Source organism: Bombina bombina, chromosome 2 (genome assembly GCF_027579735.1).
Source record: "Bombina bombina isolate aBomBom1 chromosome 2, aBomBom1.pri, whole genome shotgun sequence".
Taxonomy (NCBI): Eukaryota; Metazoa; Chordata; class Amphibia; order Anura; family Bombinatoridae; genus Bombina; species Bombina bombina.
This window is the reverse complement of record NC_069500.1, coordinates 194,824,699-194,843,664: the sequence shown is the minus strand read 5'-3', so window position 1 is coordinate 194,843,664 and position 18,966 is coordinate 194,824,699.

The following is an 18,966-nucleotide window of genomic DNA, read 5'->3' as shown; positions in this document are numbered from 1 at the left end:
TTAAGGCAGGCACTTATTTGCCATACACTGCAATTCAAAGGACTTTCCTGCCAAAAGATGGCTGCCTCAGAAGAGGGAAAATTATGAAAAGAAGACCACGTTACTGATTTGCAATCTGTTCAAGGGAATCTTCGCTGTCAAACACCCAAGAAACGGAAACTCATTTAGTAGAGTGGGCTGTAATTATTTTTGGAAAACTTTCCCGCTTTCAAGTAAACCTTACGTATCCACTGTTTAAACTGACAAGCTAAAATAAAAGCTGAAGCATTCTGATCCAATCAAGAAGTAGTGAAAACAACAAATAAACTAAAGGATTATCTAAAATCCCTTGAAATTTCTAAGTAAAATTTCACATGCTTTTACTAAATTATACAAAAGACTTTCTAAAAAATCTTTTGGCTTAAAAAAAAAAATAAAGGAACTAATATTTCCTGATTTTTTGTTTGCAAAGAAAGCATTTTAGGCAAGAAAAAAACTTTCGCCTAGATTACGAGTTTTATCGGTAAAGACCTGCGGTGCTAACAAGCCTTTATTTTCCAGCTCACCCTTAATCCAACGCTGGTATTACGAATATTCTGAAAGGCTTGCGTTAGCCTCAGAAAAGTGATCATTGAGCCAAATTTAGCTCCACTTCAACCCGCAATACCAGCGTTGCTTACAGTAGCGGTAAGCTGGCTCAAACGTGCTCGTGCACGATTTCCCCATAGGATAAAATGGGGCTGAGCTGGCTGAAAAAAAAAACTAACACCTGCAAAAAAGCAGCGTTCAGCTCCTAACGCAGCCCCATTGTTTCCTATGGGGAAACACTTTCTAAGTCTACACCTAACACCATAACATGAACCCCGAGTCTAAACACCCCTAACCTTAAACTTATTAACCCGTAATCTGCCGCCCCCGCTATCGCTGACACCTACATTATATTATTTACCCCTAATCTGCCGCTCCGGACACCGCCGCCACCTACATTATAGCCATGAACCCCTAATCTGCTGTCCCTAACATCGCCGACACCTATATTATAATTATTAACCCCTAATCTGTCCCCCCCAACGTCACCGCCACCTACCTACACTTATTAACCCCTAATCTGCCGACCGGACATTGCCGCCACTATAATAAATGTATTAACCCCTAAACCGCCGCACTCCCACCTCGCAAACACTATAATAAATTGTATTAACCCCTAATCTGCCCCCCCCCAACATCGCCGCAACCTACCAACAAATATTAACCCCTAATCTGCCGCCCCCAACGTCGCCGCTACTATAATAAAGTTATTAACCCCTAAACCTAAGTCTAACCCTATCCCTAACACCCCCCTAAATTAAATATAATTTAAATAAAACGAAATAAATTTACTATAATGAAAAAAATTATTCCTATTTAAAACTAAATACTTACCTATAAAATAAACCCTAATATAGCTACAATATAACTAATAGTTACATTGTAGCTATTTTAGGATTTATATTTATTTTACAGGCAACTTTGTATTTATTTTAACTAGGTACAATAGCTATTAAATAGTTAATAACTATTTAATAGCTACCTAGTTAAAATAATTACAAAATTACCTGTAAAATAAATCCTAACCTAAGTTACAATTACACCTAACACTACACTATCAATAAATTAATTAAATAAATTAACTACAATTATCTAAACTAAAATACAATTAAATAAACTAAACTTTCTTTCATGTAATTAGCAAGAGTCCATGAGCTAGTGACTTATGGGATATACATTCCTACCAGGAGGGGCAAACTTTCCCAAACCTTAAAATGCCTATAAATACACCCCTCACCACACCCACAATTCAGTTTTACAAACTTTGCCTCCCATGGAGGTGGTGAAGTAAGTTTGTGCTAGATTCTACGTTGATATGCGCTTTGCAGCAGGCTGAAGTCCGGTTTTCCTCTCAGAGTGCAGTGAATGTCAGAGGGATGTGAAGAGAGTATTGCCTATTTGAATACAATGGTCTTCCTCTAGGGGATCTATTTCATAGGTTCTCTGTTATCGGTCGTAGAGATTTCTTCTCCTACCTCCCTTTTCAGATCGACGATATACTCTTATATACCATTACCTCTACTGATTCTCGTTTCAGTACTGGTTTGGCTATCTACTATATGTAGATGAGTGTCCTGGGGTAAGTAAGTCTTATTTTTTGTGACACTCTAAGCTATGGTTGGGCACTTTATATGTAAAGTTCTAAATATATGTCTTTAAACTTATATTTGCCATGATTCAGGATAATCAGTATTCCTTCATTCAGACTGTCAGTTTCATTATTTGGGATAATGCATATGAATAAATATTTTTTTCTTACCTTGAAAATTTTCAATTGACTATTTTTCCCTGCGGGCTGTTAGGCTCACGGGGGCAGAAAATGCTTCATTTTATTGCGTCATTCTTGGCGCAAATTTTTTTGGTGCAAAATTTTGTCATTTCCGGCGTCGTAGTTGACGCCGGAAGTTGTTTGTAGTTACGTCATTTTTTTTGATGCATTTTGTGCCAAAAAATGTGGGTGTCGGTTTTGACGTCAGAGGATGTGGCGTCATACTTGGCGCCAAAAGATATGGGCGTTGTACTTAGCGTCAATAATGTGGGCGTCATATTTGGCGCCAGAAATGTGGGCGTCATACCTGTTCCACTTTTTTCTCACATTATTTAAGTCTCACTTTTTTGTTGCTTCTGGTTGCTAGAGGCTTGTTTATTTTTGCATTTTTTCCCATTCCTGAAACTGTCATTTAAGGAATTTGATAATTTTGCTTTATATGTTGTTTTTTTTTCTCTATTACATATTGCAAGATATTCAAAACACTGTTCCTGTTTCAAGAGATGCTGAGGGATTCCTGTTGACTGATATCAGTCCTACCAAAGCTAAGTTCATTTATTTTAATGTTATGAATGTTTATCTTTAGCTATGGTTTGTAATAAGTTATCATGATAAACTTTTACATGCAGAATCCATTAGTATTTATGCTTTATATATTGCTATTCTTTTTATATCTTATATACAAGATATACTTAGAAATTTATAAGAATATTTTTCTGATTCTTTTTAAAGGCTTTGTCTGACGTCCCGCCTTCTAATAAAATTTCTAGGTTTTTTTCAAACTTCTTTTAGTTGATGAAGTTTCAAATGACCAACAACATAATGAATTATCCTTCTCTGATGGTGCTTTTTTTCTCATTCAGAATTTTTCTTCATCAGATATTGACACTAACAAATCTACTTTTTTTATTCTTTAATAGAGTACATTTGTTCCTTGTTCAAAAGGTGTTGATTATTTTGGATATTGAAATATCTAGTTCTTTTGATTTTAAAGACTAGCTAACATTTAAATCCTGCTTGTTTATCTTCTGTGGTTTCTTCAGAGGGGTTTTTCCAGTTCCTGATACTAGGGAATGGAATAGGCTGAGAATTTTCTTTTAGTCCTTCTTTAAGGTTTTTAAATTGTATTATTTGCCGGCAGTTAGTTTTCAGTTTTAAGGAAAGATTCCCCAAGTTAATGGGGCTATCTCTACTCCTGCTAAATATACTATTATTCTTATAGCAAATAGTATTTATTTTTTTCCCTTCAGATGGTCATATCTTAATTAAGGAAAATTATTTTCAGGTACTTTTCTTAGACCTGTAATTTATTTGGCTGTTGCTGCATCTTTCTGGTTGGATACTTTAAGATCAAGTATCGGATTATGATTTGTTTTAGCATTGTTAAAAGGACAAAATCTTCTACTTTTTTGAAGTTCAGACTAAGTGCTATTGCATTGTCTTGTTATCTTGCATTTGTTGATTATGCAAGTCTAGTGTGTTGTCTGATCCTTTAACTTGATTAACATGCTAATAATTTCTCTATAAGATAGGGGGCGCCCTTAGAAATGATAATTAGTATAAATACTTAAATATGCAATGGGAATACAATGGTGAAAATAAGTATCCGGTAGCTATATAGTATATATATTGAATTAATGTAAAGTGTATATAAAGCTGATAAATACAAAGCAGATCAATGTGACTCATAGAATTGTTAACACAGTTAGTGCATATGAAGTGCAGTTATATAGGAGCAAATATACAATAAATGAGTGGATAACAAGGTATTTAGAAGATGGACTGGAAGGAGTTCAAGGCAGCAATCTGTAGAGGACCCGGCCTGGACCCTATAAGGATAATCTATAGACGAGAAGAGAGACAGATGCGCCACATGGCCCAATATTGTTTGTACCACACAAAATAAATGATCAAGTTGTATTATATTGAACTCACAATCTGAGAAGCACTCCAATTAGTGCAGTGGGAGCAGTCTGGGATCTATACCAGTCACCCAGCAAACCGGCCTCTTGGTATAGAGAAGGATCTTAGGTAACTTCATTCCACACACTCATTTAGACCATCTGGTACCAAAGAATGCAATTTGTGTATCCAGTAGGTCTCTCTACGACGCAGACTAAAATCAAATCTTGTTGATTTTAAATTGTTCTCCTGTTTGATTAGAGGAAAATGTCTTAGTGCCACTTTTGATGACTCTACACATATTGCATTTTCGCTTCATACGTTTATATACTCCACTCTGAGGAATGAAGTTACCTAAGAATGTCCTGTTAAGGCCTAGCTGATGATTAGCTCCCATAGCCTTGTCTCTTACAATTTTGCTAGGGGCTAATTTATTTTTAAGAGTAGGCGCCCTTCTATAAACTATTCTAGGTTTGGAAGGAATTAGTTTTTTAAGATGGGGATCATCACAGATAATAGGCCAATGTCTTAATATAGTTTTGTGAATCTCGTGATATTTGCTATTAAATCCAGTAATAAATATCGGTGTCTTGTTGTAATCGGCAGCTATTTTTTCCTTGGACCTTTTTAAATTTTTATCAGATGTCAGATAAGTGTTTCTATCATCGTGTAGTGCCCTAAGGTATCCTTTCTGGATGAGATCCAGGGGATATCCTTTTTCCAGAAACCTGTACTTCAGAATCAAAGATTGTTTTTTGTAGCTATCGACAGTACTACAATTGCGTCTTATTCGTCTAAACTGTCCATTGGGCACATTTTTCTTCCAACTCATATAGTGGTTACTGTTGAAATTTAAAAAACTGTTGCAGTCAACTTTTTTGAAAAATGTTTCAGACATAATTGTACCAGTTGTAGAGAAGGATAGAGATAGATCTAGAAATTCGATTATATTCAATTGAATGTTAGAAGTAAATTCTAAATCAAATTCATTGGAATTAAGCGAGATAGTGAAGGAATTAGCTTCCTCAAAAGTGCCCCTGAACAGAATGAGAAGGTCGTCAATGTACCGGCCATAGAACACCAGACTCGCACCCATAGGAGACCCATAAATGTGGGTCTCCTCGAATCTGCCCATATAAAGATTGGCAAAACTGGGTGCGAATCTGGTGCCCATGGCCGTACCCTTGACTTGTAGGTAATATTGACATTGATATAGGAAATAATTGTGGTGTAATATAAAATAGATTATTTCACTAATGAATTCTTGTTGTCTTACCGGCATGTAGATGTCAGTAGCCAGATATGATTGGATCACTGATAGCCCCTTTTCATGTGGGATATTAGAATAAAGCGAGCTTACGTCGCTTGTGATCCACCATAACTCGTTATCGGTTTTTGTTATGCCTAAATTATTTAATTTATTCAACAGATCAGTAGAGTCTCTGATAAACGAGGGTAGGTTGATAACATGTTTTTGTAGAAAGGAGTCTATGTAAGCTGAAAGATGATCAGTCAAACTATCAATGCCTGCCACAATCGGGCGACCAGGGGGGTGAGATGTGTTCTTGTGGATCTTAGGCAAATGATAATAAAATGCCACACTAGGGTTTTTTTGATAGAGATATTCCTTCTCTTTTTTGGAAATAATGCCCTCATCAAACCCTTCCATATGAAGGGAATAGAGCTGTTTTTGATAAACAGATGTGGGGTCCTTTGCTAATAGTTTGCAGTAGCTCTCATCTTTTAAGATCCTATCAGCCTCCCGAATATAGTCTATCCTGTCTTGGAGGACAATCCCCCCGCCCTTATCCGCATAGCGTATTATGATATTTCTATTTGAAGTGATCTGAGAGCTTGACGTTCGCCTGGACTTAAATTGTGTTTTAAATTTGGTTTTATTAGATAATTTTTCAAAGTCTTTTAGTACCATCGACTGGAAGATACTGATGTGGGAATTTTTTACACGAGGTGGATTGAAGTTTGATTTGGGTTTGAAATCTGTTTGTATGTATTTGTCATTAAGCTGTTGTAATAATGTATCAGGTTCAAATGTCACAAAAACCATCCCTGAGATGTTCATCCATAGAGTTTAAAAATTATGGGTCTACACTCAGAATTTTTGAGGCGTTTTTCTGCGAAATATTTCTGAAGAGATAGCTTCCTAGTGAAACTATTAATATCTACAAATAATTGGAACATGTTCGGACCATTGGCTGGGCTAAATGATAACCCTTTTCCTAAAATTCTGATTTCATCATCAGATAATTTATGGTCTGACAGATTGAAAATTCCTTTTTTATATTTTAATAATTTTTCCTTTTTAATGGTTGTAGATTTTCCTCTGTTTCCTCGTTTGTGTGTACTCTTTTTTGTTGTGGTGGTCGGGGGGACATGGACCAATGTTCCACGCGATGGTCTAGACCCATCTCTAAAAAAGGAGTAGTATTATGTTCATTATTGTGAGATGTAGAGGGATGGTTAGGGGAGTAAGGGTTTTCAGAATTCAATACTTGAAATATGTTTGTGGATTCAAATGATCTATTAGTGTGTCTAAAGTGATTTGATGTATCAGGGGCCCTAGAATCATTAGTTGTAGTTCTTTCTTTCATATAAGTTCTTTCTTTATGTGTGTCTATATTAGCGTTGGATGGTCTACCTGCATAATTCTGATTTTCTATCCTTTGGGCAGATTGTCTGATATTGTCAGTTAATCCATGATTGTTACCCTCATTAGATTTGTGTGTCCTATTACGCTCATTAGATCTATTCCAGAAATTATCGGAATAGGGGTTATTGTATTGGTGGTGTTGGTGTTTGTTTTCATAGTAATTGTCATGATTAGAGTGTGCATTATTGTAGGATTGATGATATCTAGTATTACCACGTTGGTAAGGTTGATCATATTGATTATGTTGATTGTTGGAATGGAATTGTGCACTATCTCTTGTCATATTAGATTCAGAATGTTGTTGTCTATATTGTCTAATCATGTGTCGCTCTGTAGGTCTATCTTCCTGATTGTAAATCAATCTATTGTTAAAATCATTGTTACCATGTCTCCTAGGAGTGAATCTGGGTGTACTTCTTGAGGGATTCATACTAAAGTTAGTATTTCTCCCATTTGTCCTGTTATTAGTGTACACCTCACCCTTAGCGTATTCTCCCTCGTCTCTCACTATTTTTTGTTTTTCCTTCTAATGACTTCACTCTGGTATTCATCTGCTTTGTCATAGGCAGATTTTCTAAGGCCCTCAAATTCTGTGTGATTGACATACTTTTCTAAGTTCTGTTGTGTTCTATCTATTTCAATACCAACTTCGTTATATAAATGTTTCCTGTGTTTAATTAAAATATCCATAAAAGTGTTAGCACAGACATTGAGGGCATCCTCCCATTCTTTAAGAATGTCACTATTGTCTTTAAACGAAAAGTTTTTAAATACCCTCAAACCTCTGGGTATCTGTTTTTTATTTTTATATTTTTGTAATGTTTCAAAATCCCACCAATGTCTGTGCTCAGACTTCAACAAATTCTCTAGTTTAGAAAACAGAGAGTGCATAGTGGGATCAGGTGCATTATCAGTAGGTAGTTCAGTGGTGCCCAAACCACTATTATTCTTCCTCTTATTAGATCTTTCAAGAGCTGATAGCATGATAATAAGGTCGACTACCCCTAGAAGGCCAAAAGCAATACACACCTAAGTGTATTAGCACAATATGTCTATAAGATAGGGGGCGCCCTTAGAAATGATAATTAGTATAAATACTTAAATATGCAATGGGAATACAATGGTGAAAATAAGTATCCGGTAGCTATATAGTATATATATTGAATTAATGTAAAGTGTATATAAAGCTGATAAATACAAAGCAGATCAATGTGACTCATAGAATTGTTAACACAGTTAGTGCATATGAAGTGCAGTTATATAGGAGCAAATATACAATAAATGAGTGGATAACAAGGTATTTAGAAGATGGACTGGAAGGAGTTCCAGGCAGCAATCTGTAGAGGACCCGGCCTGGACCCTATAAGGATAATCTATAGACGAGAAGAGAGACAGATGCGCCACATGGCCCAATATTGTTTGTACCACACAAAATAAATGATCAAGTTGTATTATATTGAACTCACAATCTGAGAAGCACTCCAATTAGTGCAGTGGGAGCAGTCGTGGATCTATAACAGTCACCCAGCAAACCGGCCTCTTGGTATAGAGAAGGATCTTCTGTGATGGAAATACAAAAAGACACAAAGTGCCTATATGGCCTAGTACAGTCTTAACCCAAGGAGCACTAGTATGTATAGTATATATATACTCACAATTTTTATAGCATCTCCATTGATGCTATTCAAGCAGGAAGGGATCAATACAGTCACACAACAGACTATGACAAGGCTTCCACAGGAGGCAATTAGCAAGAGTCCAGTGGACCAAAGGTAGATCCAAATGAAACACGATAGCAAGTGTTTTTATATAAAAGTTATAAACTTTACTTAAAAGGATAAAATCAAGCAACGCGTTTCTCAGCAACAAGCTGTTTCATCAGGCTTATAAAAAATGACTAAAACACTTGCTATATATAACCCAAAGTTTGTATAAACATAATTAGCAACACCTGTAGTGGGAGTGGCTGAAGGCAACTCCCTCCTGGCAGAGCCTATCAACATTCAGTAAGTTAGAATGACAGATGTAATTAAAGATAAACTTATATATTAGTATAAGTACATCATGTTAATACATATTTCTCACGACCATTGTCCTAAAAAAGTTCATTAAGAATAAAACAATTCAAAAATTAAACAATTCAAACACTGTTTGATATCGCCAGTTATTCTGACAATTGTCTTTTTTCTGTTGTGCAATGTACTTAAACTAGATCCCCCTATTAGTGACAGCAACCTGGAGATTAGAGTATAATAAAACCAATATGCTTCCCTATACTAACTTGAATTTAGTCTATGTCTTGATGTTTAAACGATCTGGTACATGGCGTGTTTCCATATATTTTGGCGTTCTCTAATAGTTATTGCGCATGCGTGTGATGTCATCCTTCAAATGCTGTGTAGTGTAATTCCCCCAAATGATTACCCTGATCTATCATGCTGAGAGATAATAATATAGCCTAACTGCAGAGGGGGCGCACTAATGTAAAAAAACTTTGTATATGAAGTTGATTAAAAGGTACTATATTGTACCAATGTTAGATGCTTTACCCTTGACGGGAATTTAACCCGTATGCACAATTTGTCCTACTCAGCGCTGTGTCAGCATATCATATCATCCAATCACGGAGAGCAACGGGATTTAACCCGTATGTGTAATTTGTCATACTCAGCGCTGTGTAGACATATCATATCATAAATAGTGATGTCATAGGGGGATTTACTAATGTGGCTACTTTGACTTGTAATAATTATTATCAGGTATTAAGTTATACCGATATGTGGAGCTGTATAAATGATCTAGCGGGATTTAACCTGTGTGCTTAATTTGTCATAGTAGAAAGTGTATAAACAAATCGTATCAGCCAATCGCATATAGATATGTCATTGGGGGTATGTCTTTTGTTACATTATCTCAAAAGTGTAATAAGATTTCCTGTATATAGCTTGTGACATAAAAAGATTAAAAATAACAAATTAGCACAACCTATCAGTGTGGTCTAAAGACTATAAAATAAAACTAAGATAAATAATAATATTGAAAATCTAGAGAGATATAAGTATGTGTACAATATCTAGTGTTTAACAGTGAATAAGATCAACCTTATACTTTATGATTGGATCATATGATTGGATGATATGATATGCCGACACAGCGCTGAGTAGGACAAATTGTGGATACGGGTTAAATTCCCGTCAAGGGTAAAGCATCTAACATCGGTACAATATAGTACCTTTTAATCAACTTCATATACAAAGTTTTTTTACATTAGTGTGCCCCCTCTGCAGTTAGGCTATATTATTATCTCTCAGCATCATAGATCAGGGTAGTCATTTGGGGGAATTACACTACACAGCATTTGAAGGATGACATCACACGCATGCGCAATAACTATTAGAGAACACCAAAATATATGGAAACACGCCATGTACCAGATCGTTTAAACATCAAGACATAGACTAAATTCAAGTAAGTATAGGGAAGTATATTGGTTTTATTATACTCTAATCTCCAGGTTGCTGTCACTAATAGGGGGATCTAGTTTAAGTACATTGCACAACAGAAAAAAGACAATTGTCAGAATAACTGGCGATATCAAACAGTGTTTGAATTGTTTAATTTTTGAATTGTTTAATCTTAATGAACTTTTTTAGGACAATGGTTGTGAGAAATATGTATTAACATGATGTACTTATACTAATATATAAGTTTATCTTTAATTACATCTGTCATTCTAACTTACTGAATGTTGATAGGCTCTACCAGGAGGGAGTTGCCTTCAGCCACTCCCACTACAGGTGTTGCTAATTATGTTGATACAAACTTTGGGTTATATATAGCAAGTGTTTTAGTCATTTTTAATAAGCCTGATGAAACAGCTTGTTGCTGAGAAACGCGTCGCTTGATTTTATCCTTTTAAGTAAAGTTTATAACTTTTATATAAAAACACTTGCTATCGTGTATCATTTGGATCTACCTTTGGTCCACTGGACTCTTGCTAATTGCCTCCTGTGGAAGCCTTGTCATAGTCTATTGGGTGACTGTATTGATCCCTTCCTGCTTGAATAGCATCAATGGAGATGCTATAAAAATTGTGAGTATATATATACTATACATACTAGTGCTCCTTGGGTTAAGACTGTACTAGGCCATATAGGCACCTTGTGTCTTTTTGTATTTCCATCACAGAAGATCCTTCTCTATACCAAGAGGCCGGTTTGCTGGGTGACTGTTATAGATCCCAGACTGCTCCCACTGCACTAATTGGAGTGCATCTCAGATTGTGAGTTCAATATAATACAACTTGATCATTTATTTTGTGTGGTACAAACAATATTGGGCCATGTGGCGCATCTGTCTCTCTTCTCGTCTATAGATTATGCTAATAATTTCATTTGTGTTGTCATTTTATTAAAATATTTCGCAAATGAGGTTTAATCTATGTCTTTAGCTATTTTAGCTAGAAGGACTTTGCGATTTCAATCTTGGAATGCTAATTTGATTTCTAAAATCCATATTTCTTTTTTTCCAAGATATTCAATTATTTGGTTCATAATTGGATTCAATTATTTATCTATTACTCTGGGCTTCAAGATTGAGTTCTAAGACTAAAACTTTAAGCTTATATTAGTTTTCTGTTCTTACTAAGGAACGGAATCCTGAATTCTTCCCAAGTAAAATGTTTATAATTGGAAGTTTTTTGTTCTTCATTCAATTAAGCCTTTTAAAAGTTTAAAGTCAGCTCCCTAAATTTGCATGTAGGTGCGATTCTTATTCCAGCTTGGCTGGTAAGGGGCAGGTTAAGACTTTTTTGAAATTTGTTTGGTTCTATTCGGTCCAAACTTCTTAAACTTTGGGTACAGAATAAGTTTCAGAGTAAAACCGTCTGTGAGAAGTCTTTTTTCTCTATCATATTCCAGCTATTCCAGTAAGACTATCACTTTCCTGAAGTGTGTCTCAGACCTGGAGTTTTCTGGGGTATTTTTTCCAGTTTCATTTTAGGAACTGGGTTTTGGGGTTTTATTCAAGACTATTCATTGTTCCAAAGATAGAAAATCTTTTTGAAATTGTCATATGAATGTACCTTCTTTTAGAATGGTGTTTATATGGTCTATTCTGCCTTTTTGGTCAGTGATGGCATTATTTGTTTACAATAGATACAATAGATGCATATCTTCATTTTCTGTTTTCATTCAGATTATTTTTATTTTCTGAGATTCTCTTTTTTTGACAAGCATTACCAATTTGTTGCTTTTCCTTCTGGTCTAGCGACAGCTCTAAGAATCTTTTCAAGGTTCTCAGTGTTCCTTTTTTGGACAGTATCGTGGTACTGGCTCAGTCTTTTTCGTTCAGTGGAATCTCATACGATTCAACTTTGTTGTTTCTTCAAGACATGGTTAGAGGATCTTTTTTTCAAAAGCTCCTTGATTTCTCACACAAGGGTCACCTTTTTTTTTAGGTTTTCAGATAGATTGTGTCAATGTTTTTGTCTCTAACAGACAAGTGACAAGTTTATTGGGTTCCGTTTGTTGGAACCTTCAGTCTCTATTATTTCCTTCAAGTTGCTATATATGCATGGAAGTTTTAGGTTTCATGGCTGCAGCATTTGGATGCGATTCCCTTTGCTCATTTCATAGGAAACCTTTCCAGTTTTTTATGCTGAATAATGGTGCAGGGATTCTTGGATATTACTTTTTATATCTTTGAATCCTAATGTTTAACTATCTTTGATTCGGTGGTTAAGATCACCATCATTTAGTTCTACAGGTCTCTTCGGTTCTTTCAACTTGGACCATGATCTTTACAGATGCGAGTCTTTTAGGTTGGGAGGCTGTCTGAGGATCTCTGTCAGCACAAGGGGTTTGGAAATCTCAGGAGGCGAGATTACCATTTCATATTTTGGAACTCTGTGCATTCTCAGAGTTCTTCAGTTTGGTTTCTTTTTGAAGAAGAGATGTTTTTTTCAGACAGACAATGTCACGACTGTGGCGTATGTCAATCATCAGGGTGGGACTATCAGTCTTAAGGTTGTGACAGAAGTATCTCGGATATTTGCTTGGACTAAATCCAGCTCCTATCTAATTTCTGTGGTCTTTTTCCCAGGTATAAACAATTGGGAAGCGGATTATCTCTGTTAATCAAGCTTTACATCCGGGAGAATGGTCTCTTTACCCAGATATGTTTTTCAATTTTTCAGATGTGAGGGCTTCCAGAAATAGATCTGATGGCATCTCATCTAGACAAGGAACTTCCCAGGGGCCTATTCGGTTCTGGGATCTTCAGGCGGTAGTAGTGTATGCATTAACACTTCCTTGGAATTATCAATCTGCCTATATTTTTTCATCTCTGGTTCTTCTTTTTAGAGTGATTTTCTAAATCATCAGAGACCAATCTTTGGTGTGGCTGGTGGCTCCAGCATGGCCACACAGGTTTTGGTATATGGTTCTTGTTCGGATGTCCAGTTGCCAATCTTGGTTACTTCCATTAAGGCCAGACCTTATATCTTAACATTCGTTTTTTTCATCAGGAATTCAAACTTTTAATTTGATGGTATGAAAATTTAATGCTTGGTACTTAGTAATAGAAGTTTCTCTGACTCAGTGTTTAATACTATGTTGCAGGCTCGTAAATCTGTATCTAGTAGGATTTATTATCAAGTTTGGAAGATTTACATTTCATGATGCTCTTCTTATGAATTCTCTTGGCATTCTTTTAGAATTCCTAGGATTTTATAATTTCTTCATAAGGTTTTGTCTGCATGTTCATTGAAAGGACAAATCTCTGCTTTTCTGTGCTGTTTCACAGTAAGAATTGCTAAATCTTTCTGATATTCATTGTTTTGTTCAGGCTTTGGTTCTCCTCCTTGGAGTCTTATTTTGGTTCTGAAGGCTTTTCAGACTCTTCTATTTGAGCATGTGCTTTCTTTGGACATTAATTACTTTCATGGAAAGTATTGTTCTTTTTAGACATCTCTTCAGCTAGAAAAGTTTTTTGAATTATCTGTTCTTTCTTGTGAATCTCCTTTTTCTGATTTTTCATCAGGATAAGGTGGTTTTTGCTGTCCTCATTTCAATTTTTACCTAAAGTTGTGAATTCTAACAACATTAGTGGAGGAATTATTGTCCCTTCCTTGTGTCCTAATCCTAAGAATTCTTTGGTAAGATTCTTACATTCTTTGGATGTGGTAAGAGTTTTGAAATATTATGTTGAAGCTACTCAGTTTTCAGACAGACTTCTAGTCTATTTGTTATCTTTTCTGGTTTTAGGAAAGGTCAGAAGGCTTCTGCCTTTTCTTTGGCATCTTGGTTAAAGCTTTTGATTCATCATGCTTATTTGGAGTCGGGTTAATCCCCGCCTCTGAGGATTACGGCTCATTCTACTAGGTCAGTTTCTACTTCCTGAACTTAAGAATGAAGCTTCTGTTGATCAGATTTGCAAAGCAATGACTTGGTCTTCTTTGCATACTTTTACTAAATTCTACCATTTTGATGTTTTCTCTTCTTCAGAAGCAGTTTTTGGTAGAATAGTACTTCAGGCAGCTATTTCAGTTCGATTCTTCTGCTTATATTTCAGTTTTTTTCATTATAAAAATTGAAACTCTTTGATTTGGGTAGTGGATTAATTTTTTTCAGCGGAATTGGCTGTTTTTATTTTATCCCTCCCTCTCTAGGGACTCTTGCGTGGAAGTTCCACATCTTGGGTATCTGCTATCCCATACGTCACTAGCTCATGGAATCTTGCTAATTACATGAAAGAAAACATAATTTATGTAAGAACTTACCTGATAAATTTATTTCTTTCATATTAGCAAGAGTCCATGAGGCCCACCCTTTTTTTTGGTGGTTTTGATTTTTTTGTATAAAGCACAATTATTCCAATTCCTTATTTTTTTATTCTTTCGCTCCTTTCTTATCACCCCACTTCTTGGCTATTCATTAAACTGAATTGTGGGTGTGGTGAGGGGTGTATTTATAGGCATTTTAAGGTTTGGGAAACTTTGCCCCTCCTGGTAGGAATGTATATCCCATACGTCACTAGCTCATGGACTCTTGCTTATATGAAAGAAATGAATTTATCAGGTAAGTTCTTACATAAATTATGTTATATTACAAAAAAAACTAACATTAAATTACAAAAAATAAAAAAATATTACAAGAATTTTAATCTAATTACACCTAATCTAAGCCCCCTAATAAAATAAAAAAGCCCCCCAAAATAATAAAATTCCCTACCCTATACTAAATTACAAAAGTAATCAGCTCTTTTACCAGCCCTTAAAAGGGCTTTTTGCGGGGCATTGCCCGAAAGTAATCAGCTCTTTTACCTGTAAAATAAAATACAAGACCCCCCCCCCAACATTACAACCCACACACCTCTACTCTAAAACCCACCCGATCCCCCCTTAAAAAAACCTAACATTACCCCATTGAAGATCACCCTACCTGGAGCAGTGTTCACCCAGCCGGGCACCGATGGGCCAGAAGTGGACATCTGGAGCGGCTGAAGTCTTCATCCGATCGGGGCAGAAGAGGTCCTCCAAGCGGCAGATGTCTTCATCCAAGCGGAATCTTCTATGTTCAATCAACCGGAGAGGAGCGGAGCCATCTTGAATCCAGCCGACGTGGAGCCATCCTCTTCTTCCGATGTCCTAACAGCGAAAGAAGGTTCCTTTAAATGACATCATCCAAGATGGTGTCCCTCGAATTCTGATTGGCTGATAGGATTCTATCAGCCAATCGGAATTAAGGTAGGAAAAATCCGATTGGCTGTTGAAGTTCAATCCGATTGGCTAATTGGAACAGCCAATAGAATGCGTGGTCATTTCTATTGGTTGATCCAATCAGCCAATCGGATTGAACTTCAATTCGATTGGCTGATTACATCAGCCAATCAAATTGTTCCTACCTTAATTCCGATTGGCTGATAGAATCCTATCAGCCAATCGGAATTCGAGGGACGCCATCTTGGATGACGTCATTTTGGATGACGTCATTTAAAGGAACCTTTATTCGCTGTTAGTACATCGGAAGAAGAGGATGGCTCCGCGTCGGCTGGATTCAAGATGGCTCCGCTCCGGTTGATTGAAGATAGAAGATGCCGCTTGGATGAAGACATCTGTCGCTTGGAGGACCTCTTCTGCCCCGATCGGATGAAGACTTCTGCCGCTCCGGATGTCCACTTCTGGTCCAACTGTGCCCGGCTGGGTGAACACGACTCAAGGTAGGGAGATCTTCAGGGTGTAGTGTTAGGTTTATTTAAGGGGGGTTTGGCTTAGAGTAGGGGTATGTGGGTGGTGGGTTTTAATGTTGGGGGGTTGTATATTTTTTTACAGGCAAAAGAGCTGATTACTTTGGGGCAATGCCCCGCAAAAAGCCCTTTTAAGGGCTGGTAAAAGAGCTGATTACTTTTGTAATTTAGTATAGGGTAGGGAATTTTATTATTTTGGGGGTGCTTTTTTATTTTATTAGGGGGCTTAGATTAGGTGTAATTAGTTTAAAATTCTTGTAATATTTTTTAATTTTTTTGTAATTTAGTGTTTGTTTTTTGTAATATAGTTTAGTTTATTTAATTGTATTTTAGTTTATATAATTGTAGTTAATTTATTTAATTAATTTATTGATAGTGTAGTGTTAGGTGTATTTGTAACTTAGGTTAGGATTTATTTCACAGGTAATTTTGTATTTATTTTAACTAGGTAGCTATTAAATAGTTATTAACTATTTAATATCTATTGTACCTAGTTAAAATAAATACAAAGTTGCCTGTAAAATAAATATAAATCCTAAAATAGCTACAATGTAACTATTAGTTATATTGTAGCTATATTAGGGTTTATTTTATAGGTAAGTATTTAGTTTTAAATAGGAATAATTTATTTCATTATAGTAAATTTATTTCGTTTTATTTAAATTATATTTAACTTAGGGGGGTGTTAGGGTTAGGGTTAGACTTAGGGGTTAATAACTTTATTATAGTAGCGGCGACGTTGGGGGCAGCAGATTAGGGGTTAATATTTGTTGGTAGGTTGCGGCGACATTGGGGGGGGCAGATTCGGGGTTAATACAATTTATTATAGTGTTTGTGAGGCGGGATTGCGGAGGTTTAAGGGTTAATACATTTATTATAGTGGTGGCGCTGTCCGGTCAGCAGATTAGGGGTTAATAAGTATAGGTAGGTGGCGGTGACATTGGGGGCTGCAGATTAGGGGTTAATACATATAATGTAGGTGTCGGCGATGTTAGGGACAGCAGATTAGTGGTTCATAGGGATAATGTAGGTGGGGGCAATGTCCTGTCGGTAGATTAGGGGTTCAAAATTTTTATTATAGTGTTTGCGATGTGGGGGGCCTCGGTTTAGGGGTTAATAGGTAGTTTATGGGTGTTAGTGTACCTTTAGCACTTTAGTTAAGAGTTTTATGTTCCGGTGTTAGCCCATAAAACTCTTAACTACTGACTTTTAAATGCGGTAGCAGTCTTGGAGGTAGAGGGGCCTAATTATCAAGCCGTCAACCTCAAATACGCTGGAATTCCGCAGCGTATTTGTGGCGAGGCTGATTCGCCTTAGTTATCAAAGGCTCGAGACCGGCAAAAGTAGAATTTTGTGACGTAAGCATCGATCCGCCAGACTCAGTCCGACACAGATCGATTCTTACGTCACTCCAGATGTTCCGCACACAAGTGCGGCACATTCTCACTACTTTTGCTAGCTATCAAAAAACTAGCAGGTACGCTCGGCACTTTTACGGCCCAGCGTACCTGGTTTTCAAAGCGCCAGCCTGGAGGCGGCGGATCCCATAGGAATCAATGGGAGTCTGACCATAGCGAAAGTACAAGTTCGCTGCTGACAGATATCCCATTGATTTCTATGGGAGCTGTCTACACCTAACACCCTAACATGTACCCCGAGTCTAAACACCACTAATCTGACCCCCCCTACACCGCCGCAACTAAATAAAGTTATTACCCCCTAAACCGCCGCTCCCGGAGCCCACCGCAACTATAATAAATGTATTAACCCCTAAACCGCCGCTCCCTGAACCCGCCGCAACCTATATTAAATGTATTAACCCCTATCCTGCCCCCCCTACACCGTCGCCACCTATAATAAATTTATTAACCCCTATCCTGCCCCCCACTACGCCGCCGCCACTGTAATAAAATTATTAACCCCTAAACCTAAGTCTAACCCTAACGCCCCCCTAACTTAAATATTAATTAAATAAATCTAAATAAATTAACTCTTATTAACTAAATGAATCCTATTTAAAACTAAATACTTACCTTTAAAATAAACCCTAATATAGCTACAATATAAATAATAATTATATTCTAGCTATCTTAGGATTTATATTTATTTTACAGGTAACTTTCAATTTATTTTAACCATGTACAATAACTATTAAATAGTTATTAACTATTTAATAGCTTACCTAGCTAAAATAAAGAGAAATGTACCTGTGAAATAAATCCTAACCTAAGTTACAATTACACCTAACACTACACTATACTTTAATAAATTATTCCTATTTAAAAATAAATACTTACCTGTAAAATAAACCCTAAGATAGCTACAATATAATTAATAATTATATTATAGCTATCTTAGGATTTATATTTATTTTACAGGTAACTTTGTATTTATTTTAGCTAGTTAGAATAGTTATTAAATAGTTATTAACTATTTAATAACTACCTAGCTAAAAGAAATACAAAATTACCTGTAAAATAAATCGTAACCTAAGTTACAATTAAACCTAATACTACACTATCATTAAATTAACTAAATAACTACAATTAAATACAATTACATAAACTAACTAAAGTACAAAAAATAAAAAAAGCTAAGTTACAAAAAATAAAAAATTAAGTTACAAACATGTTAAAAATATTACAACAATTTTAAGCTACTTACACCTAATCTAAGCCCCCTAATAAAATAACAAACCCCCCCCAAAATAAAAAAAATCCCTACCCTATTCTAAATTAAATAAATTTCAAAGCTCTTTTACCTTACCAGCCCTTAAAAGGGCCATTTGTGGGGGCATGCCCCAAAAAGTTCAGCT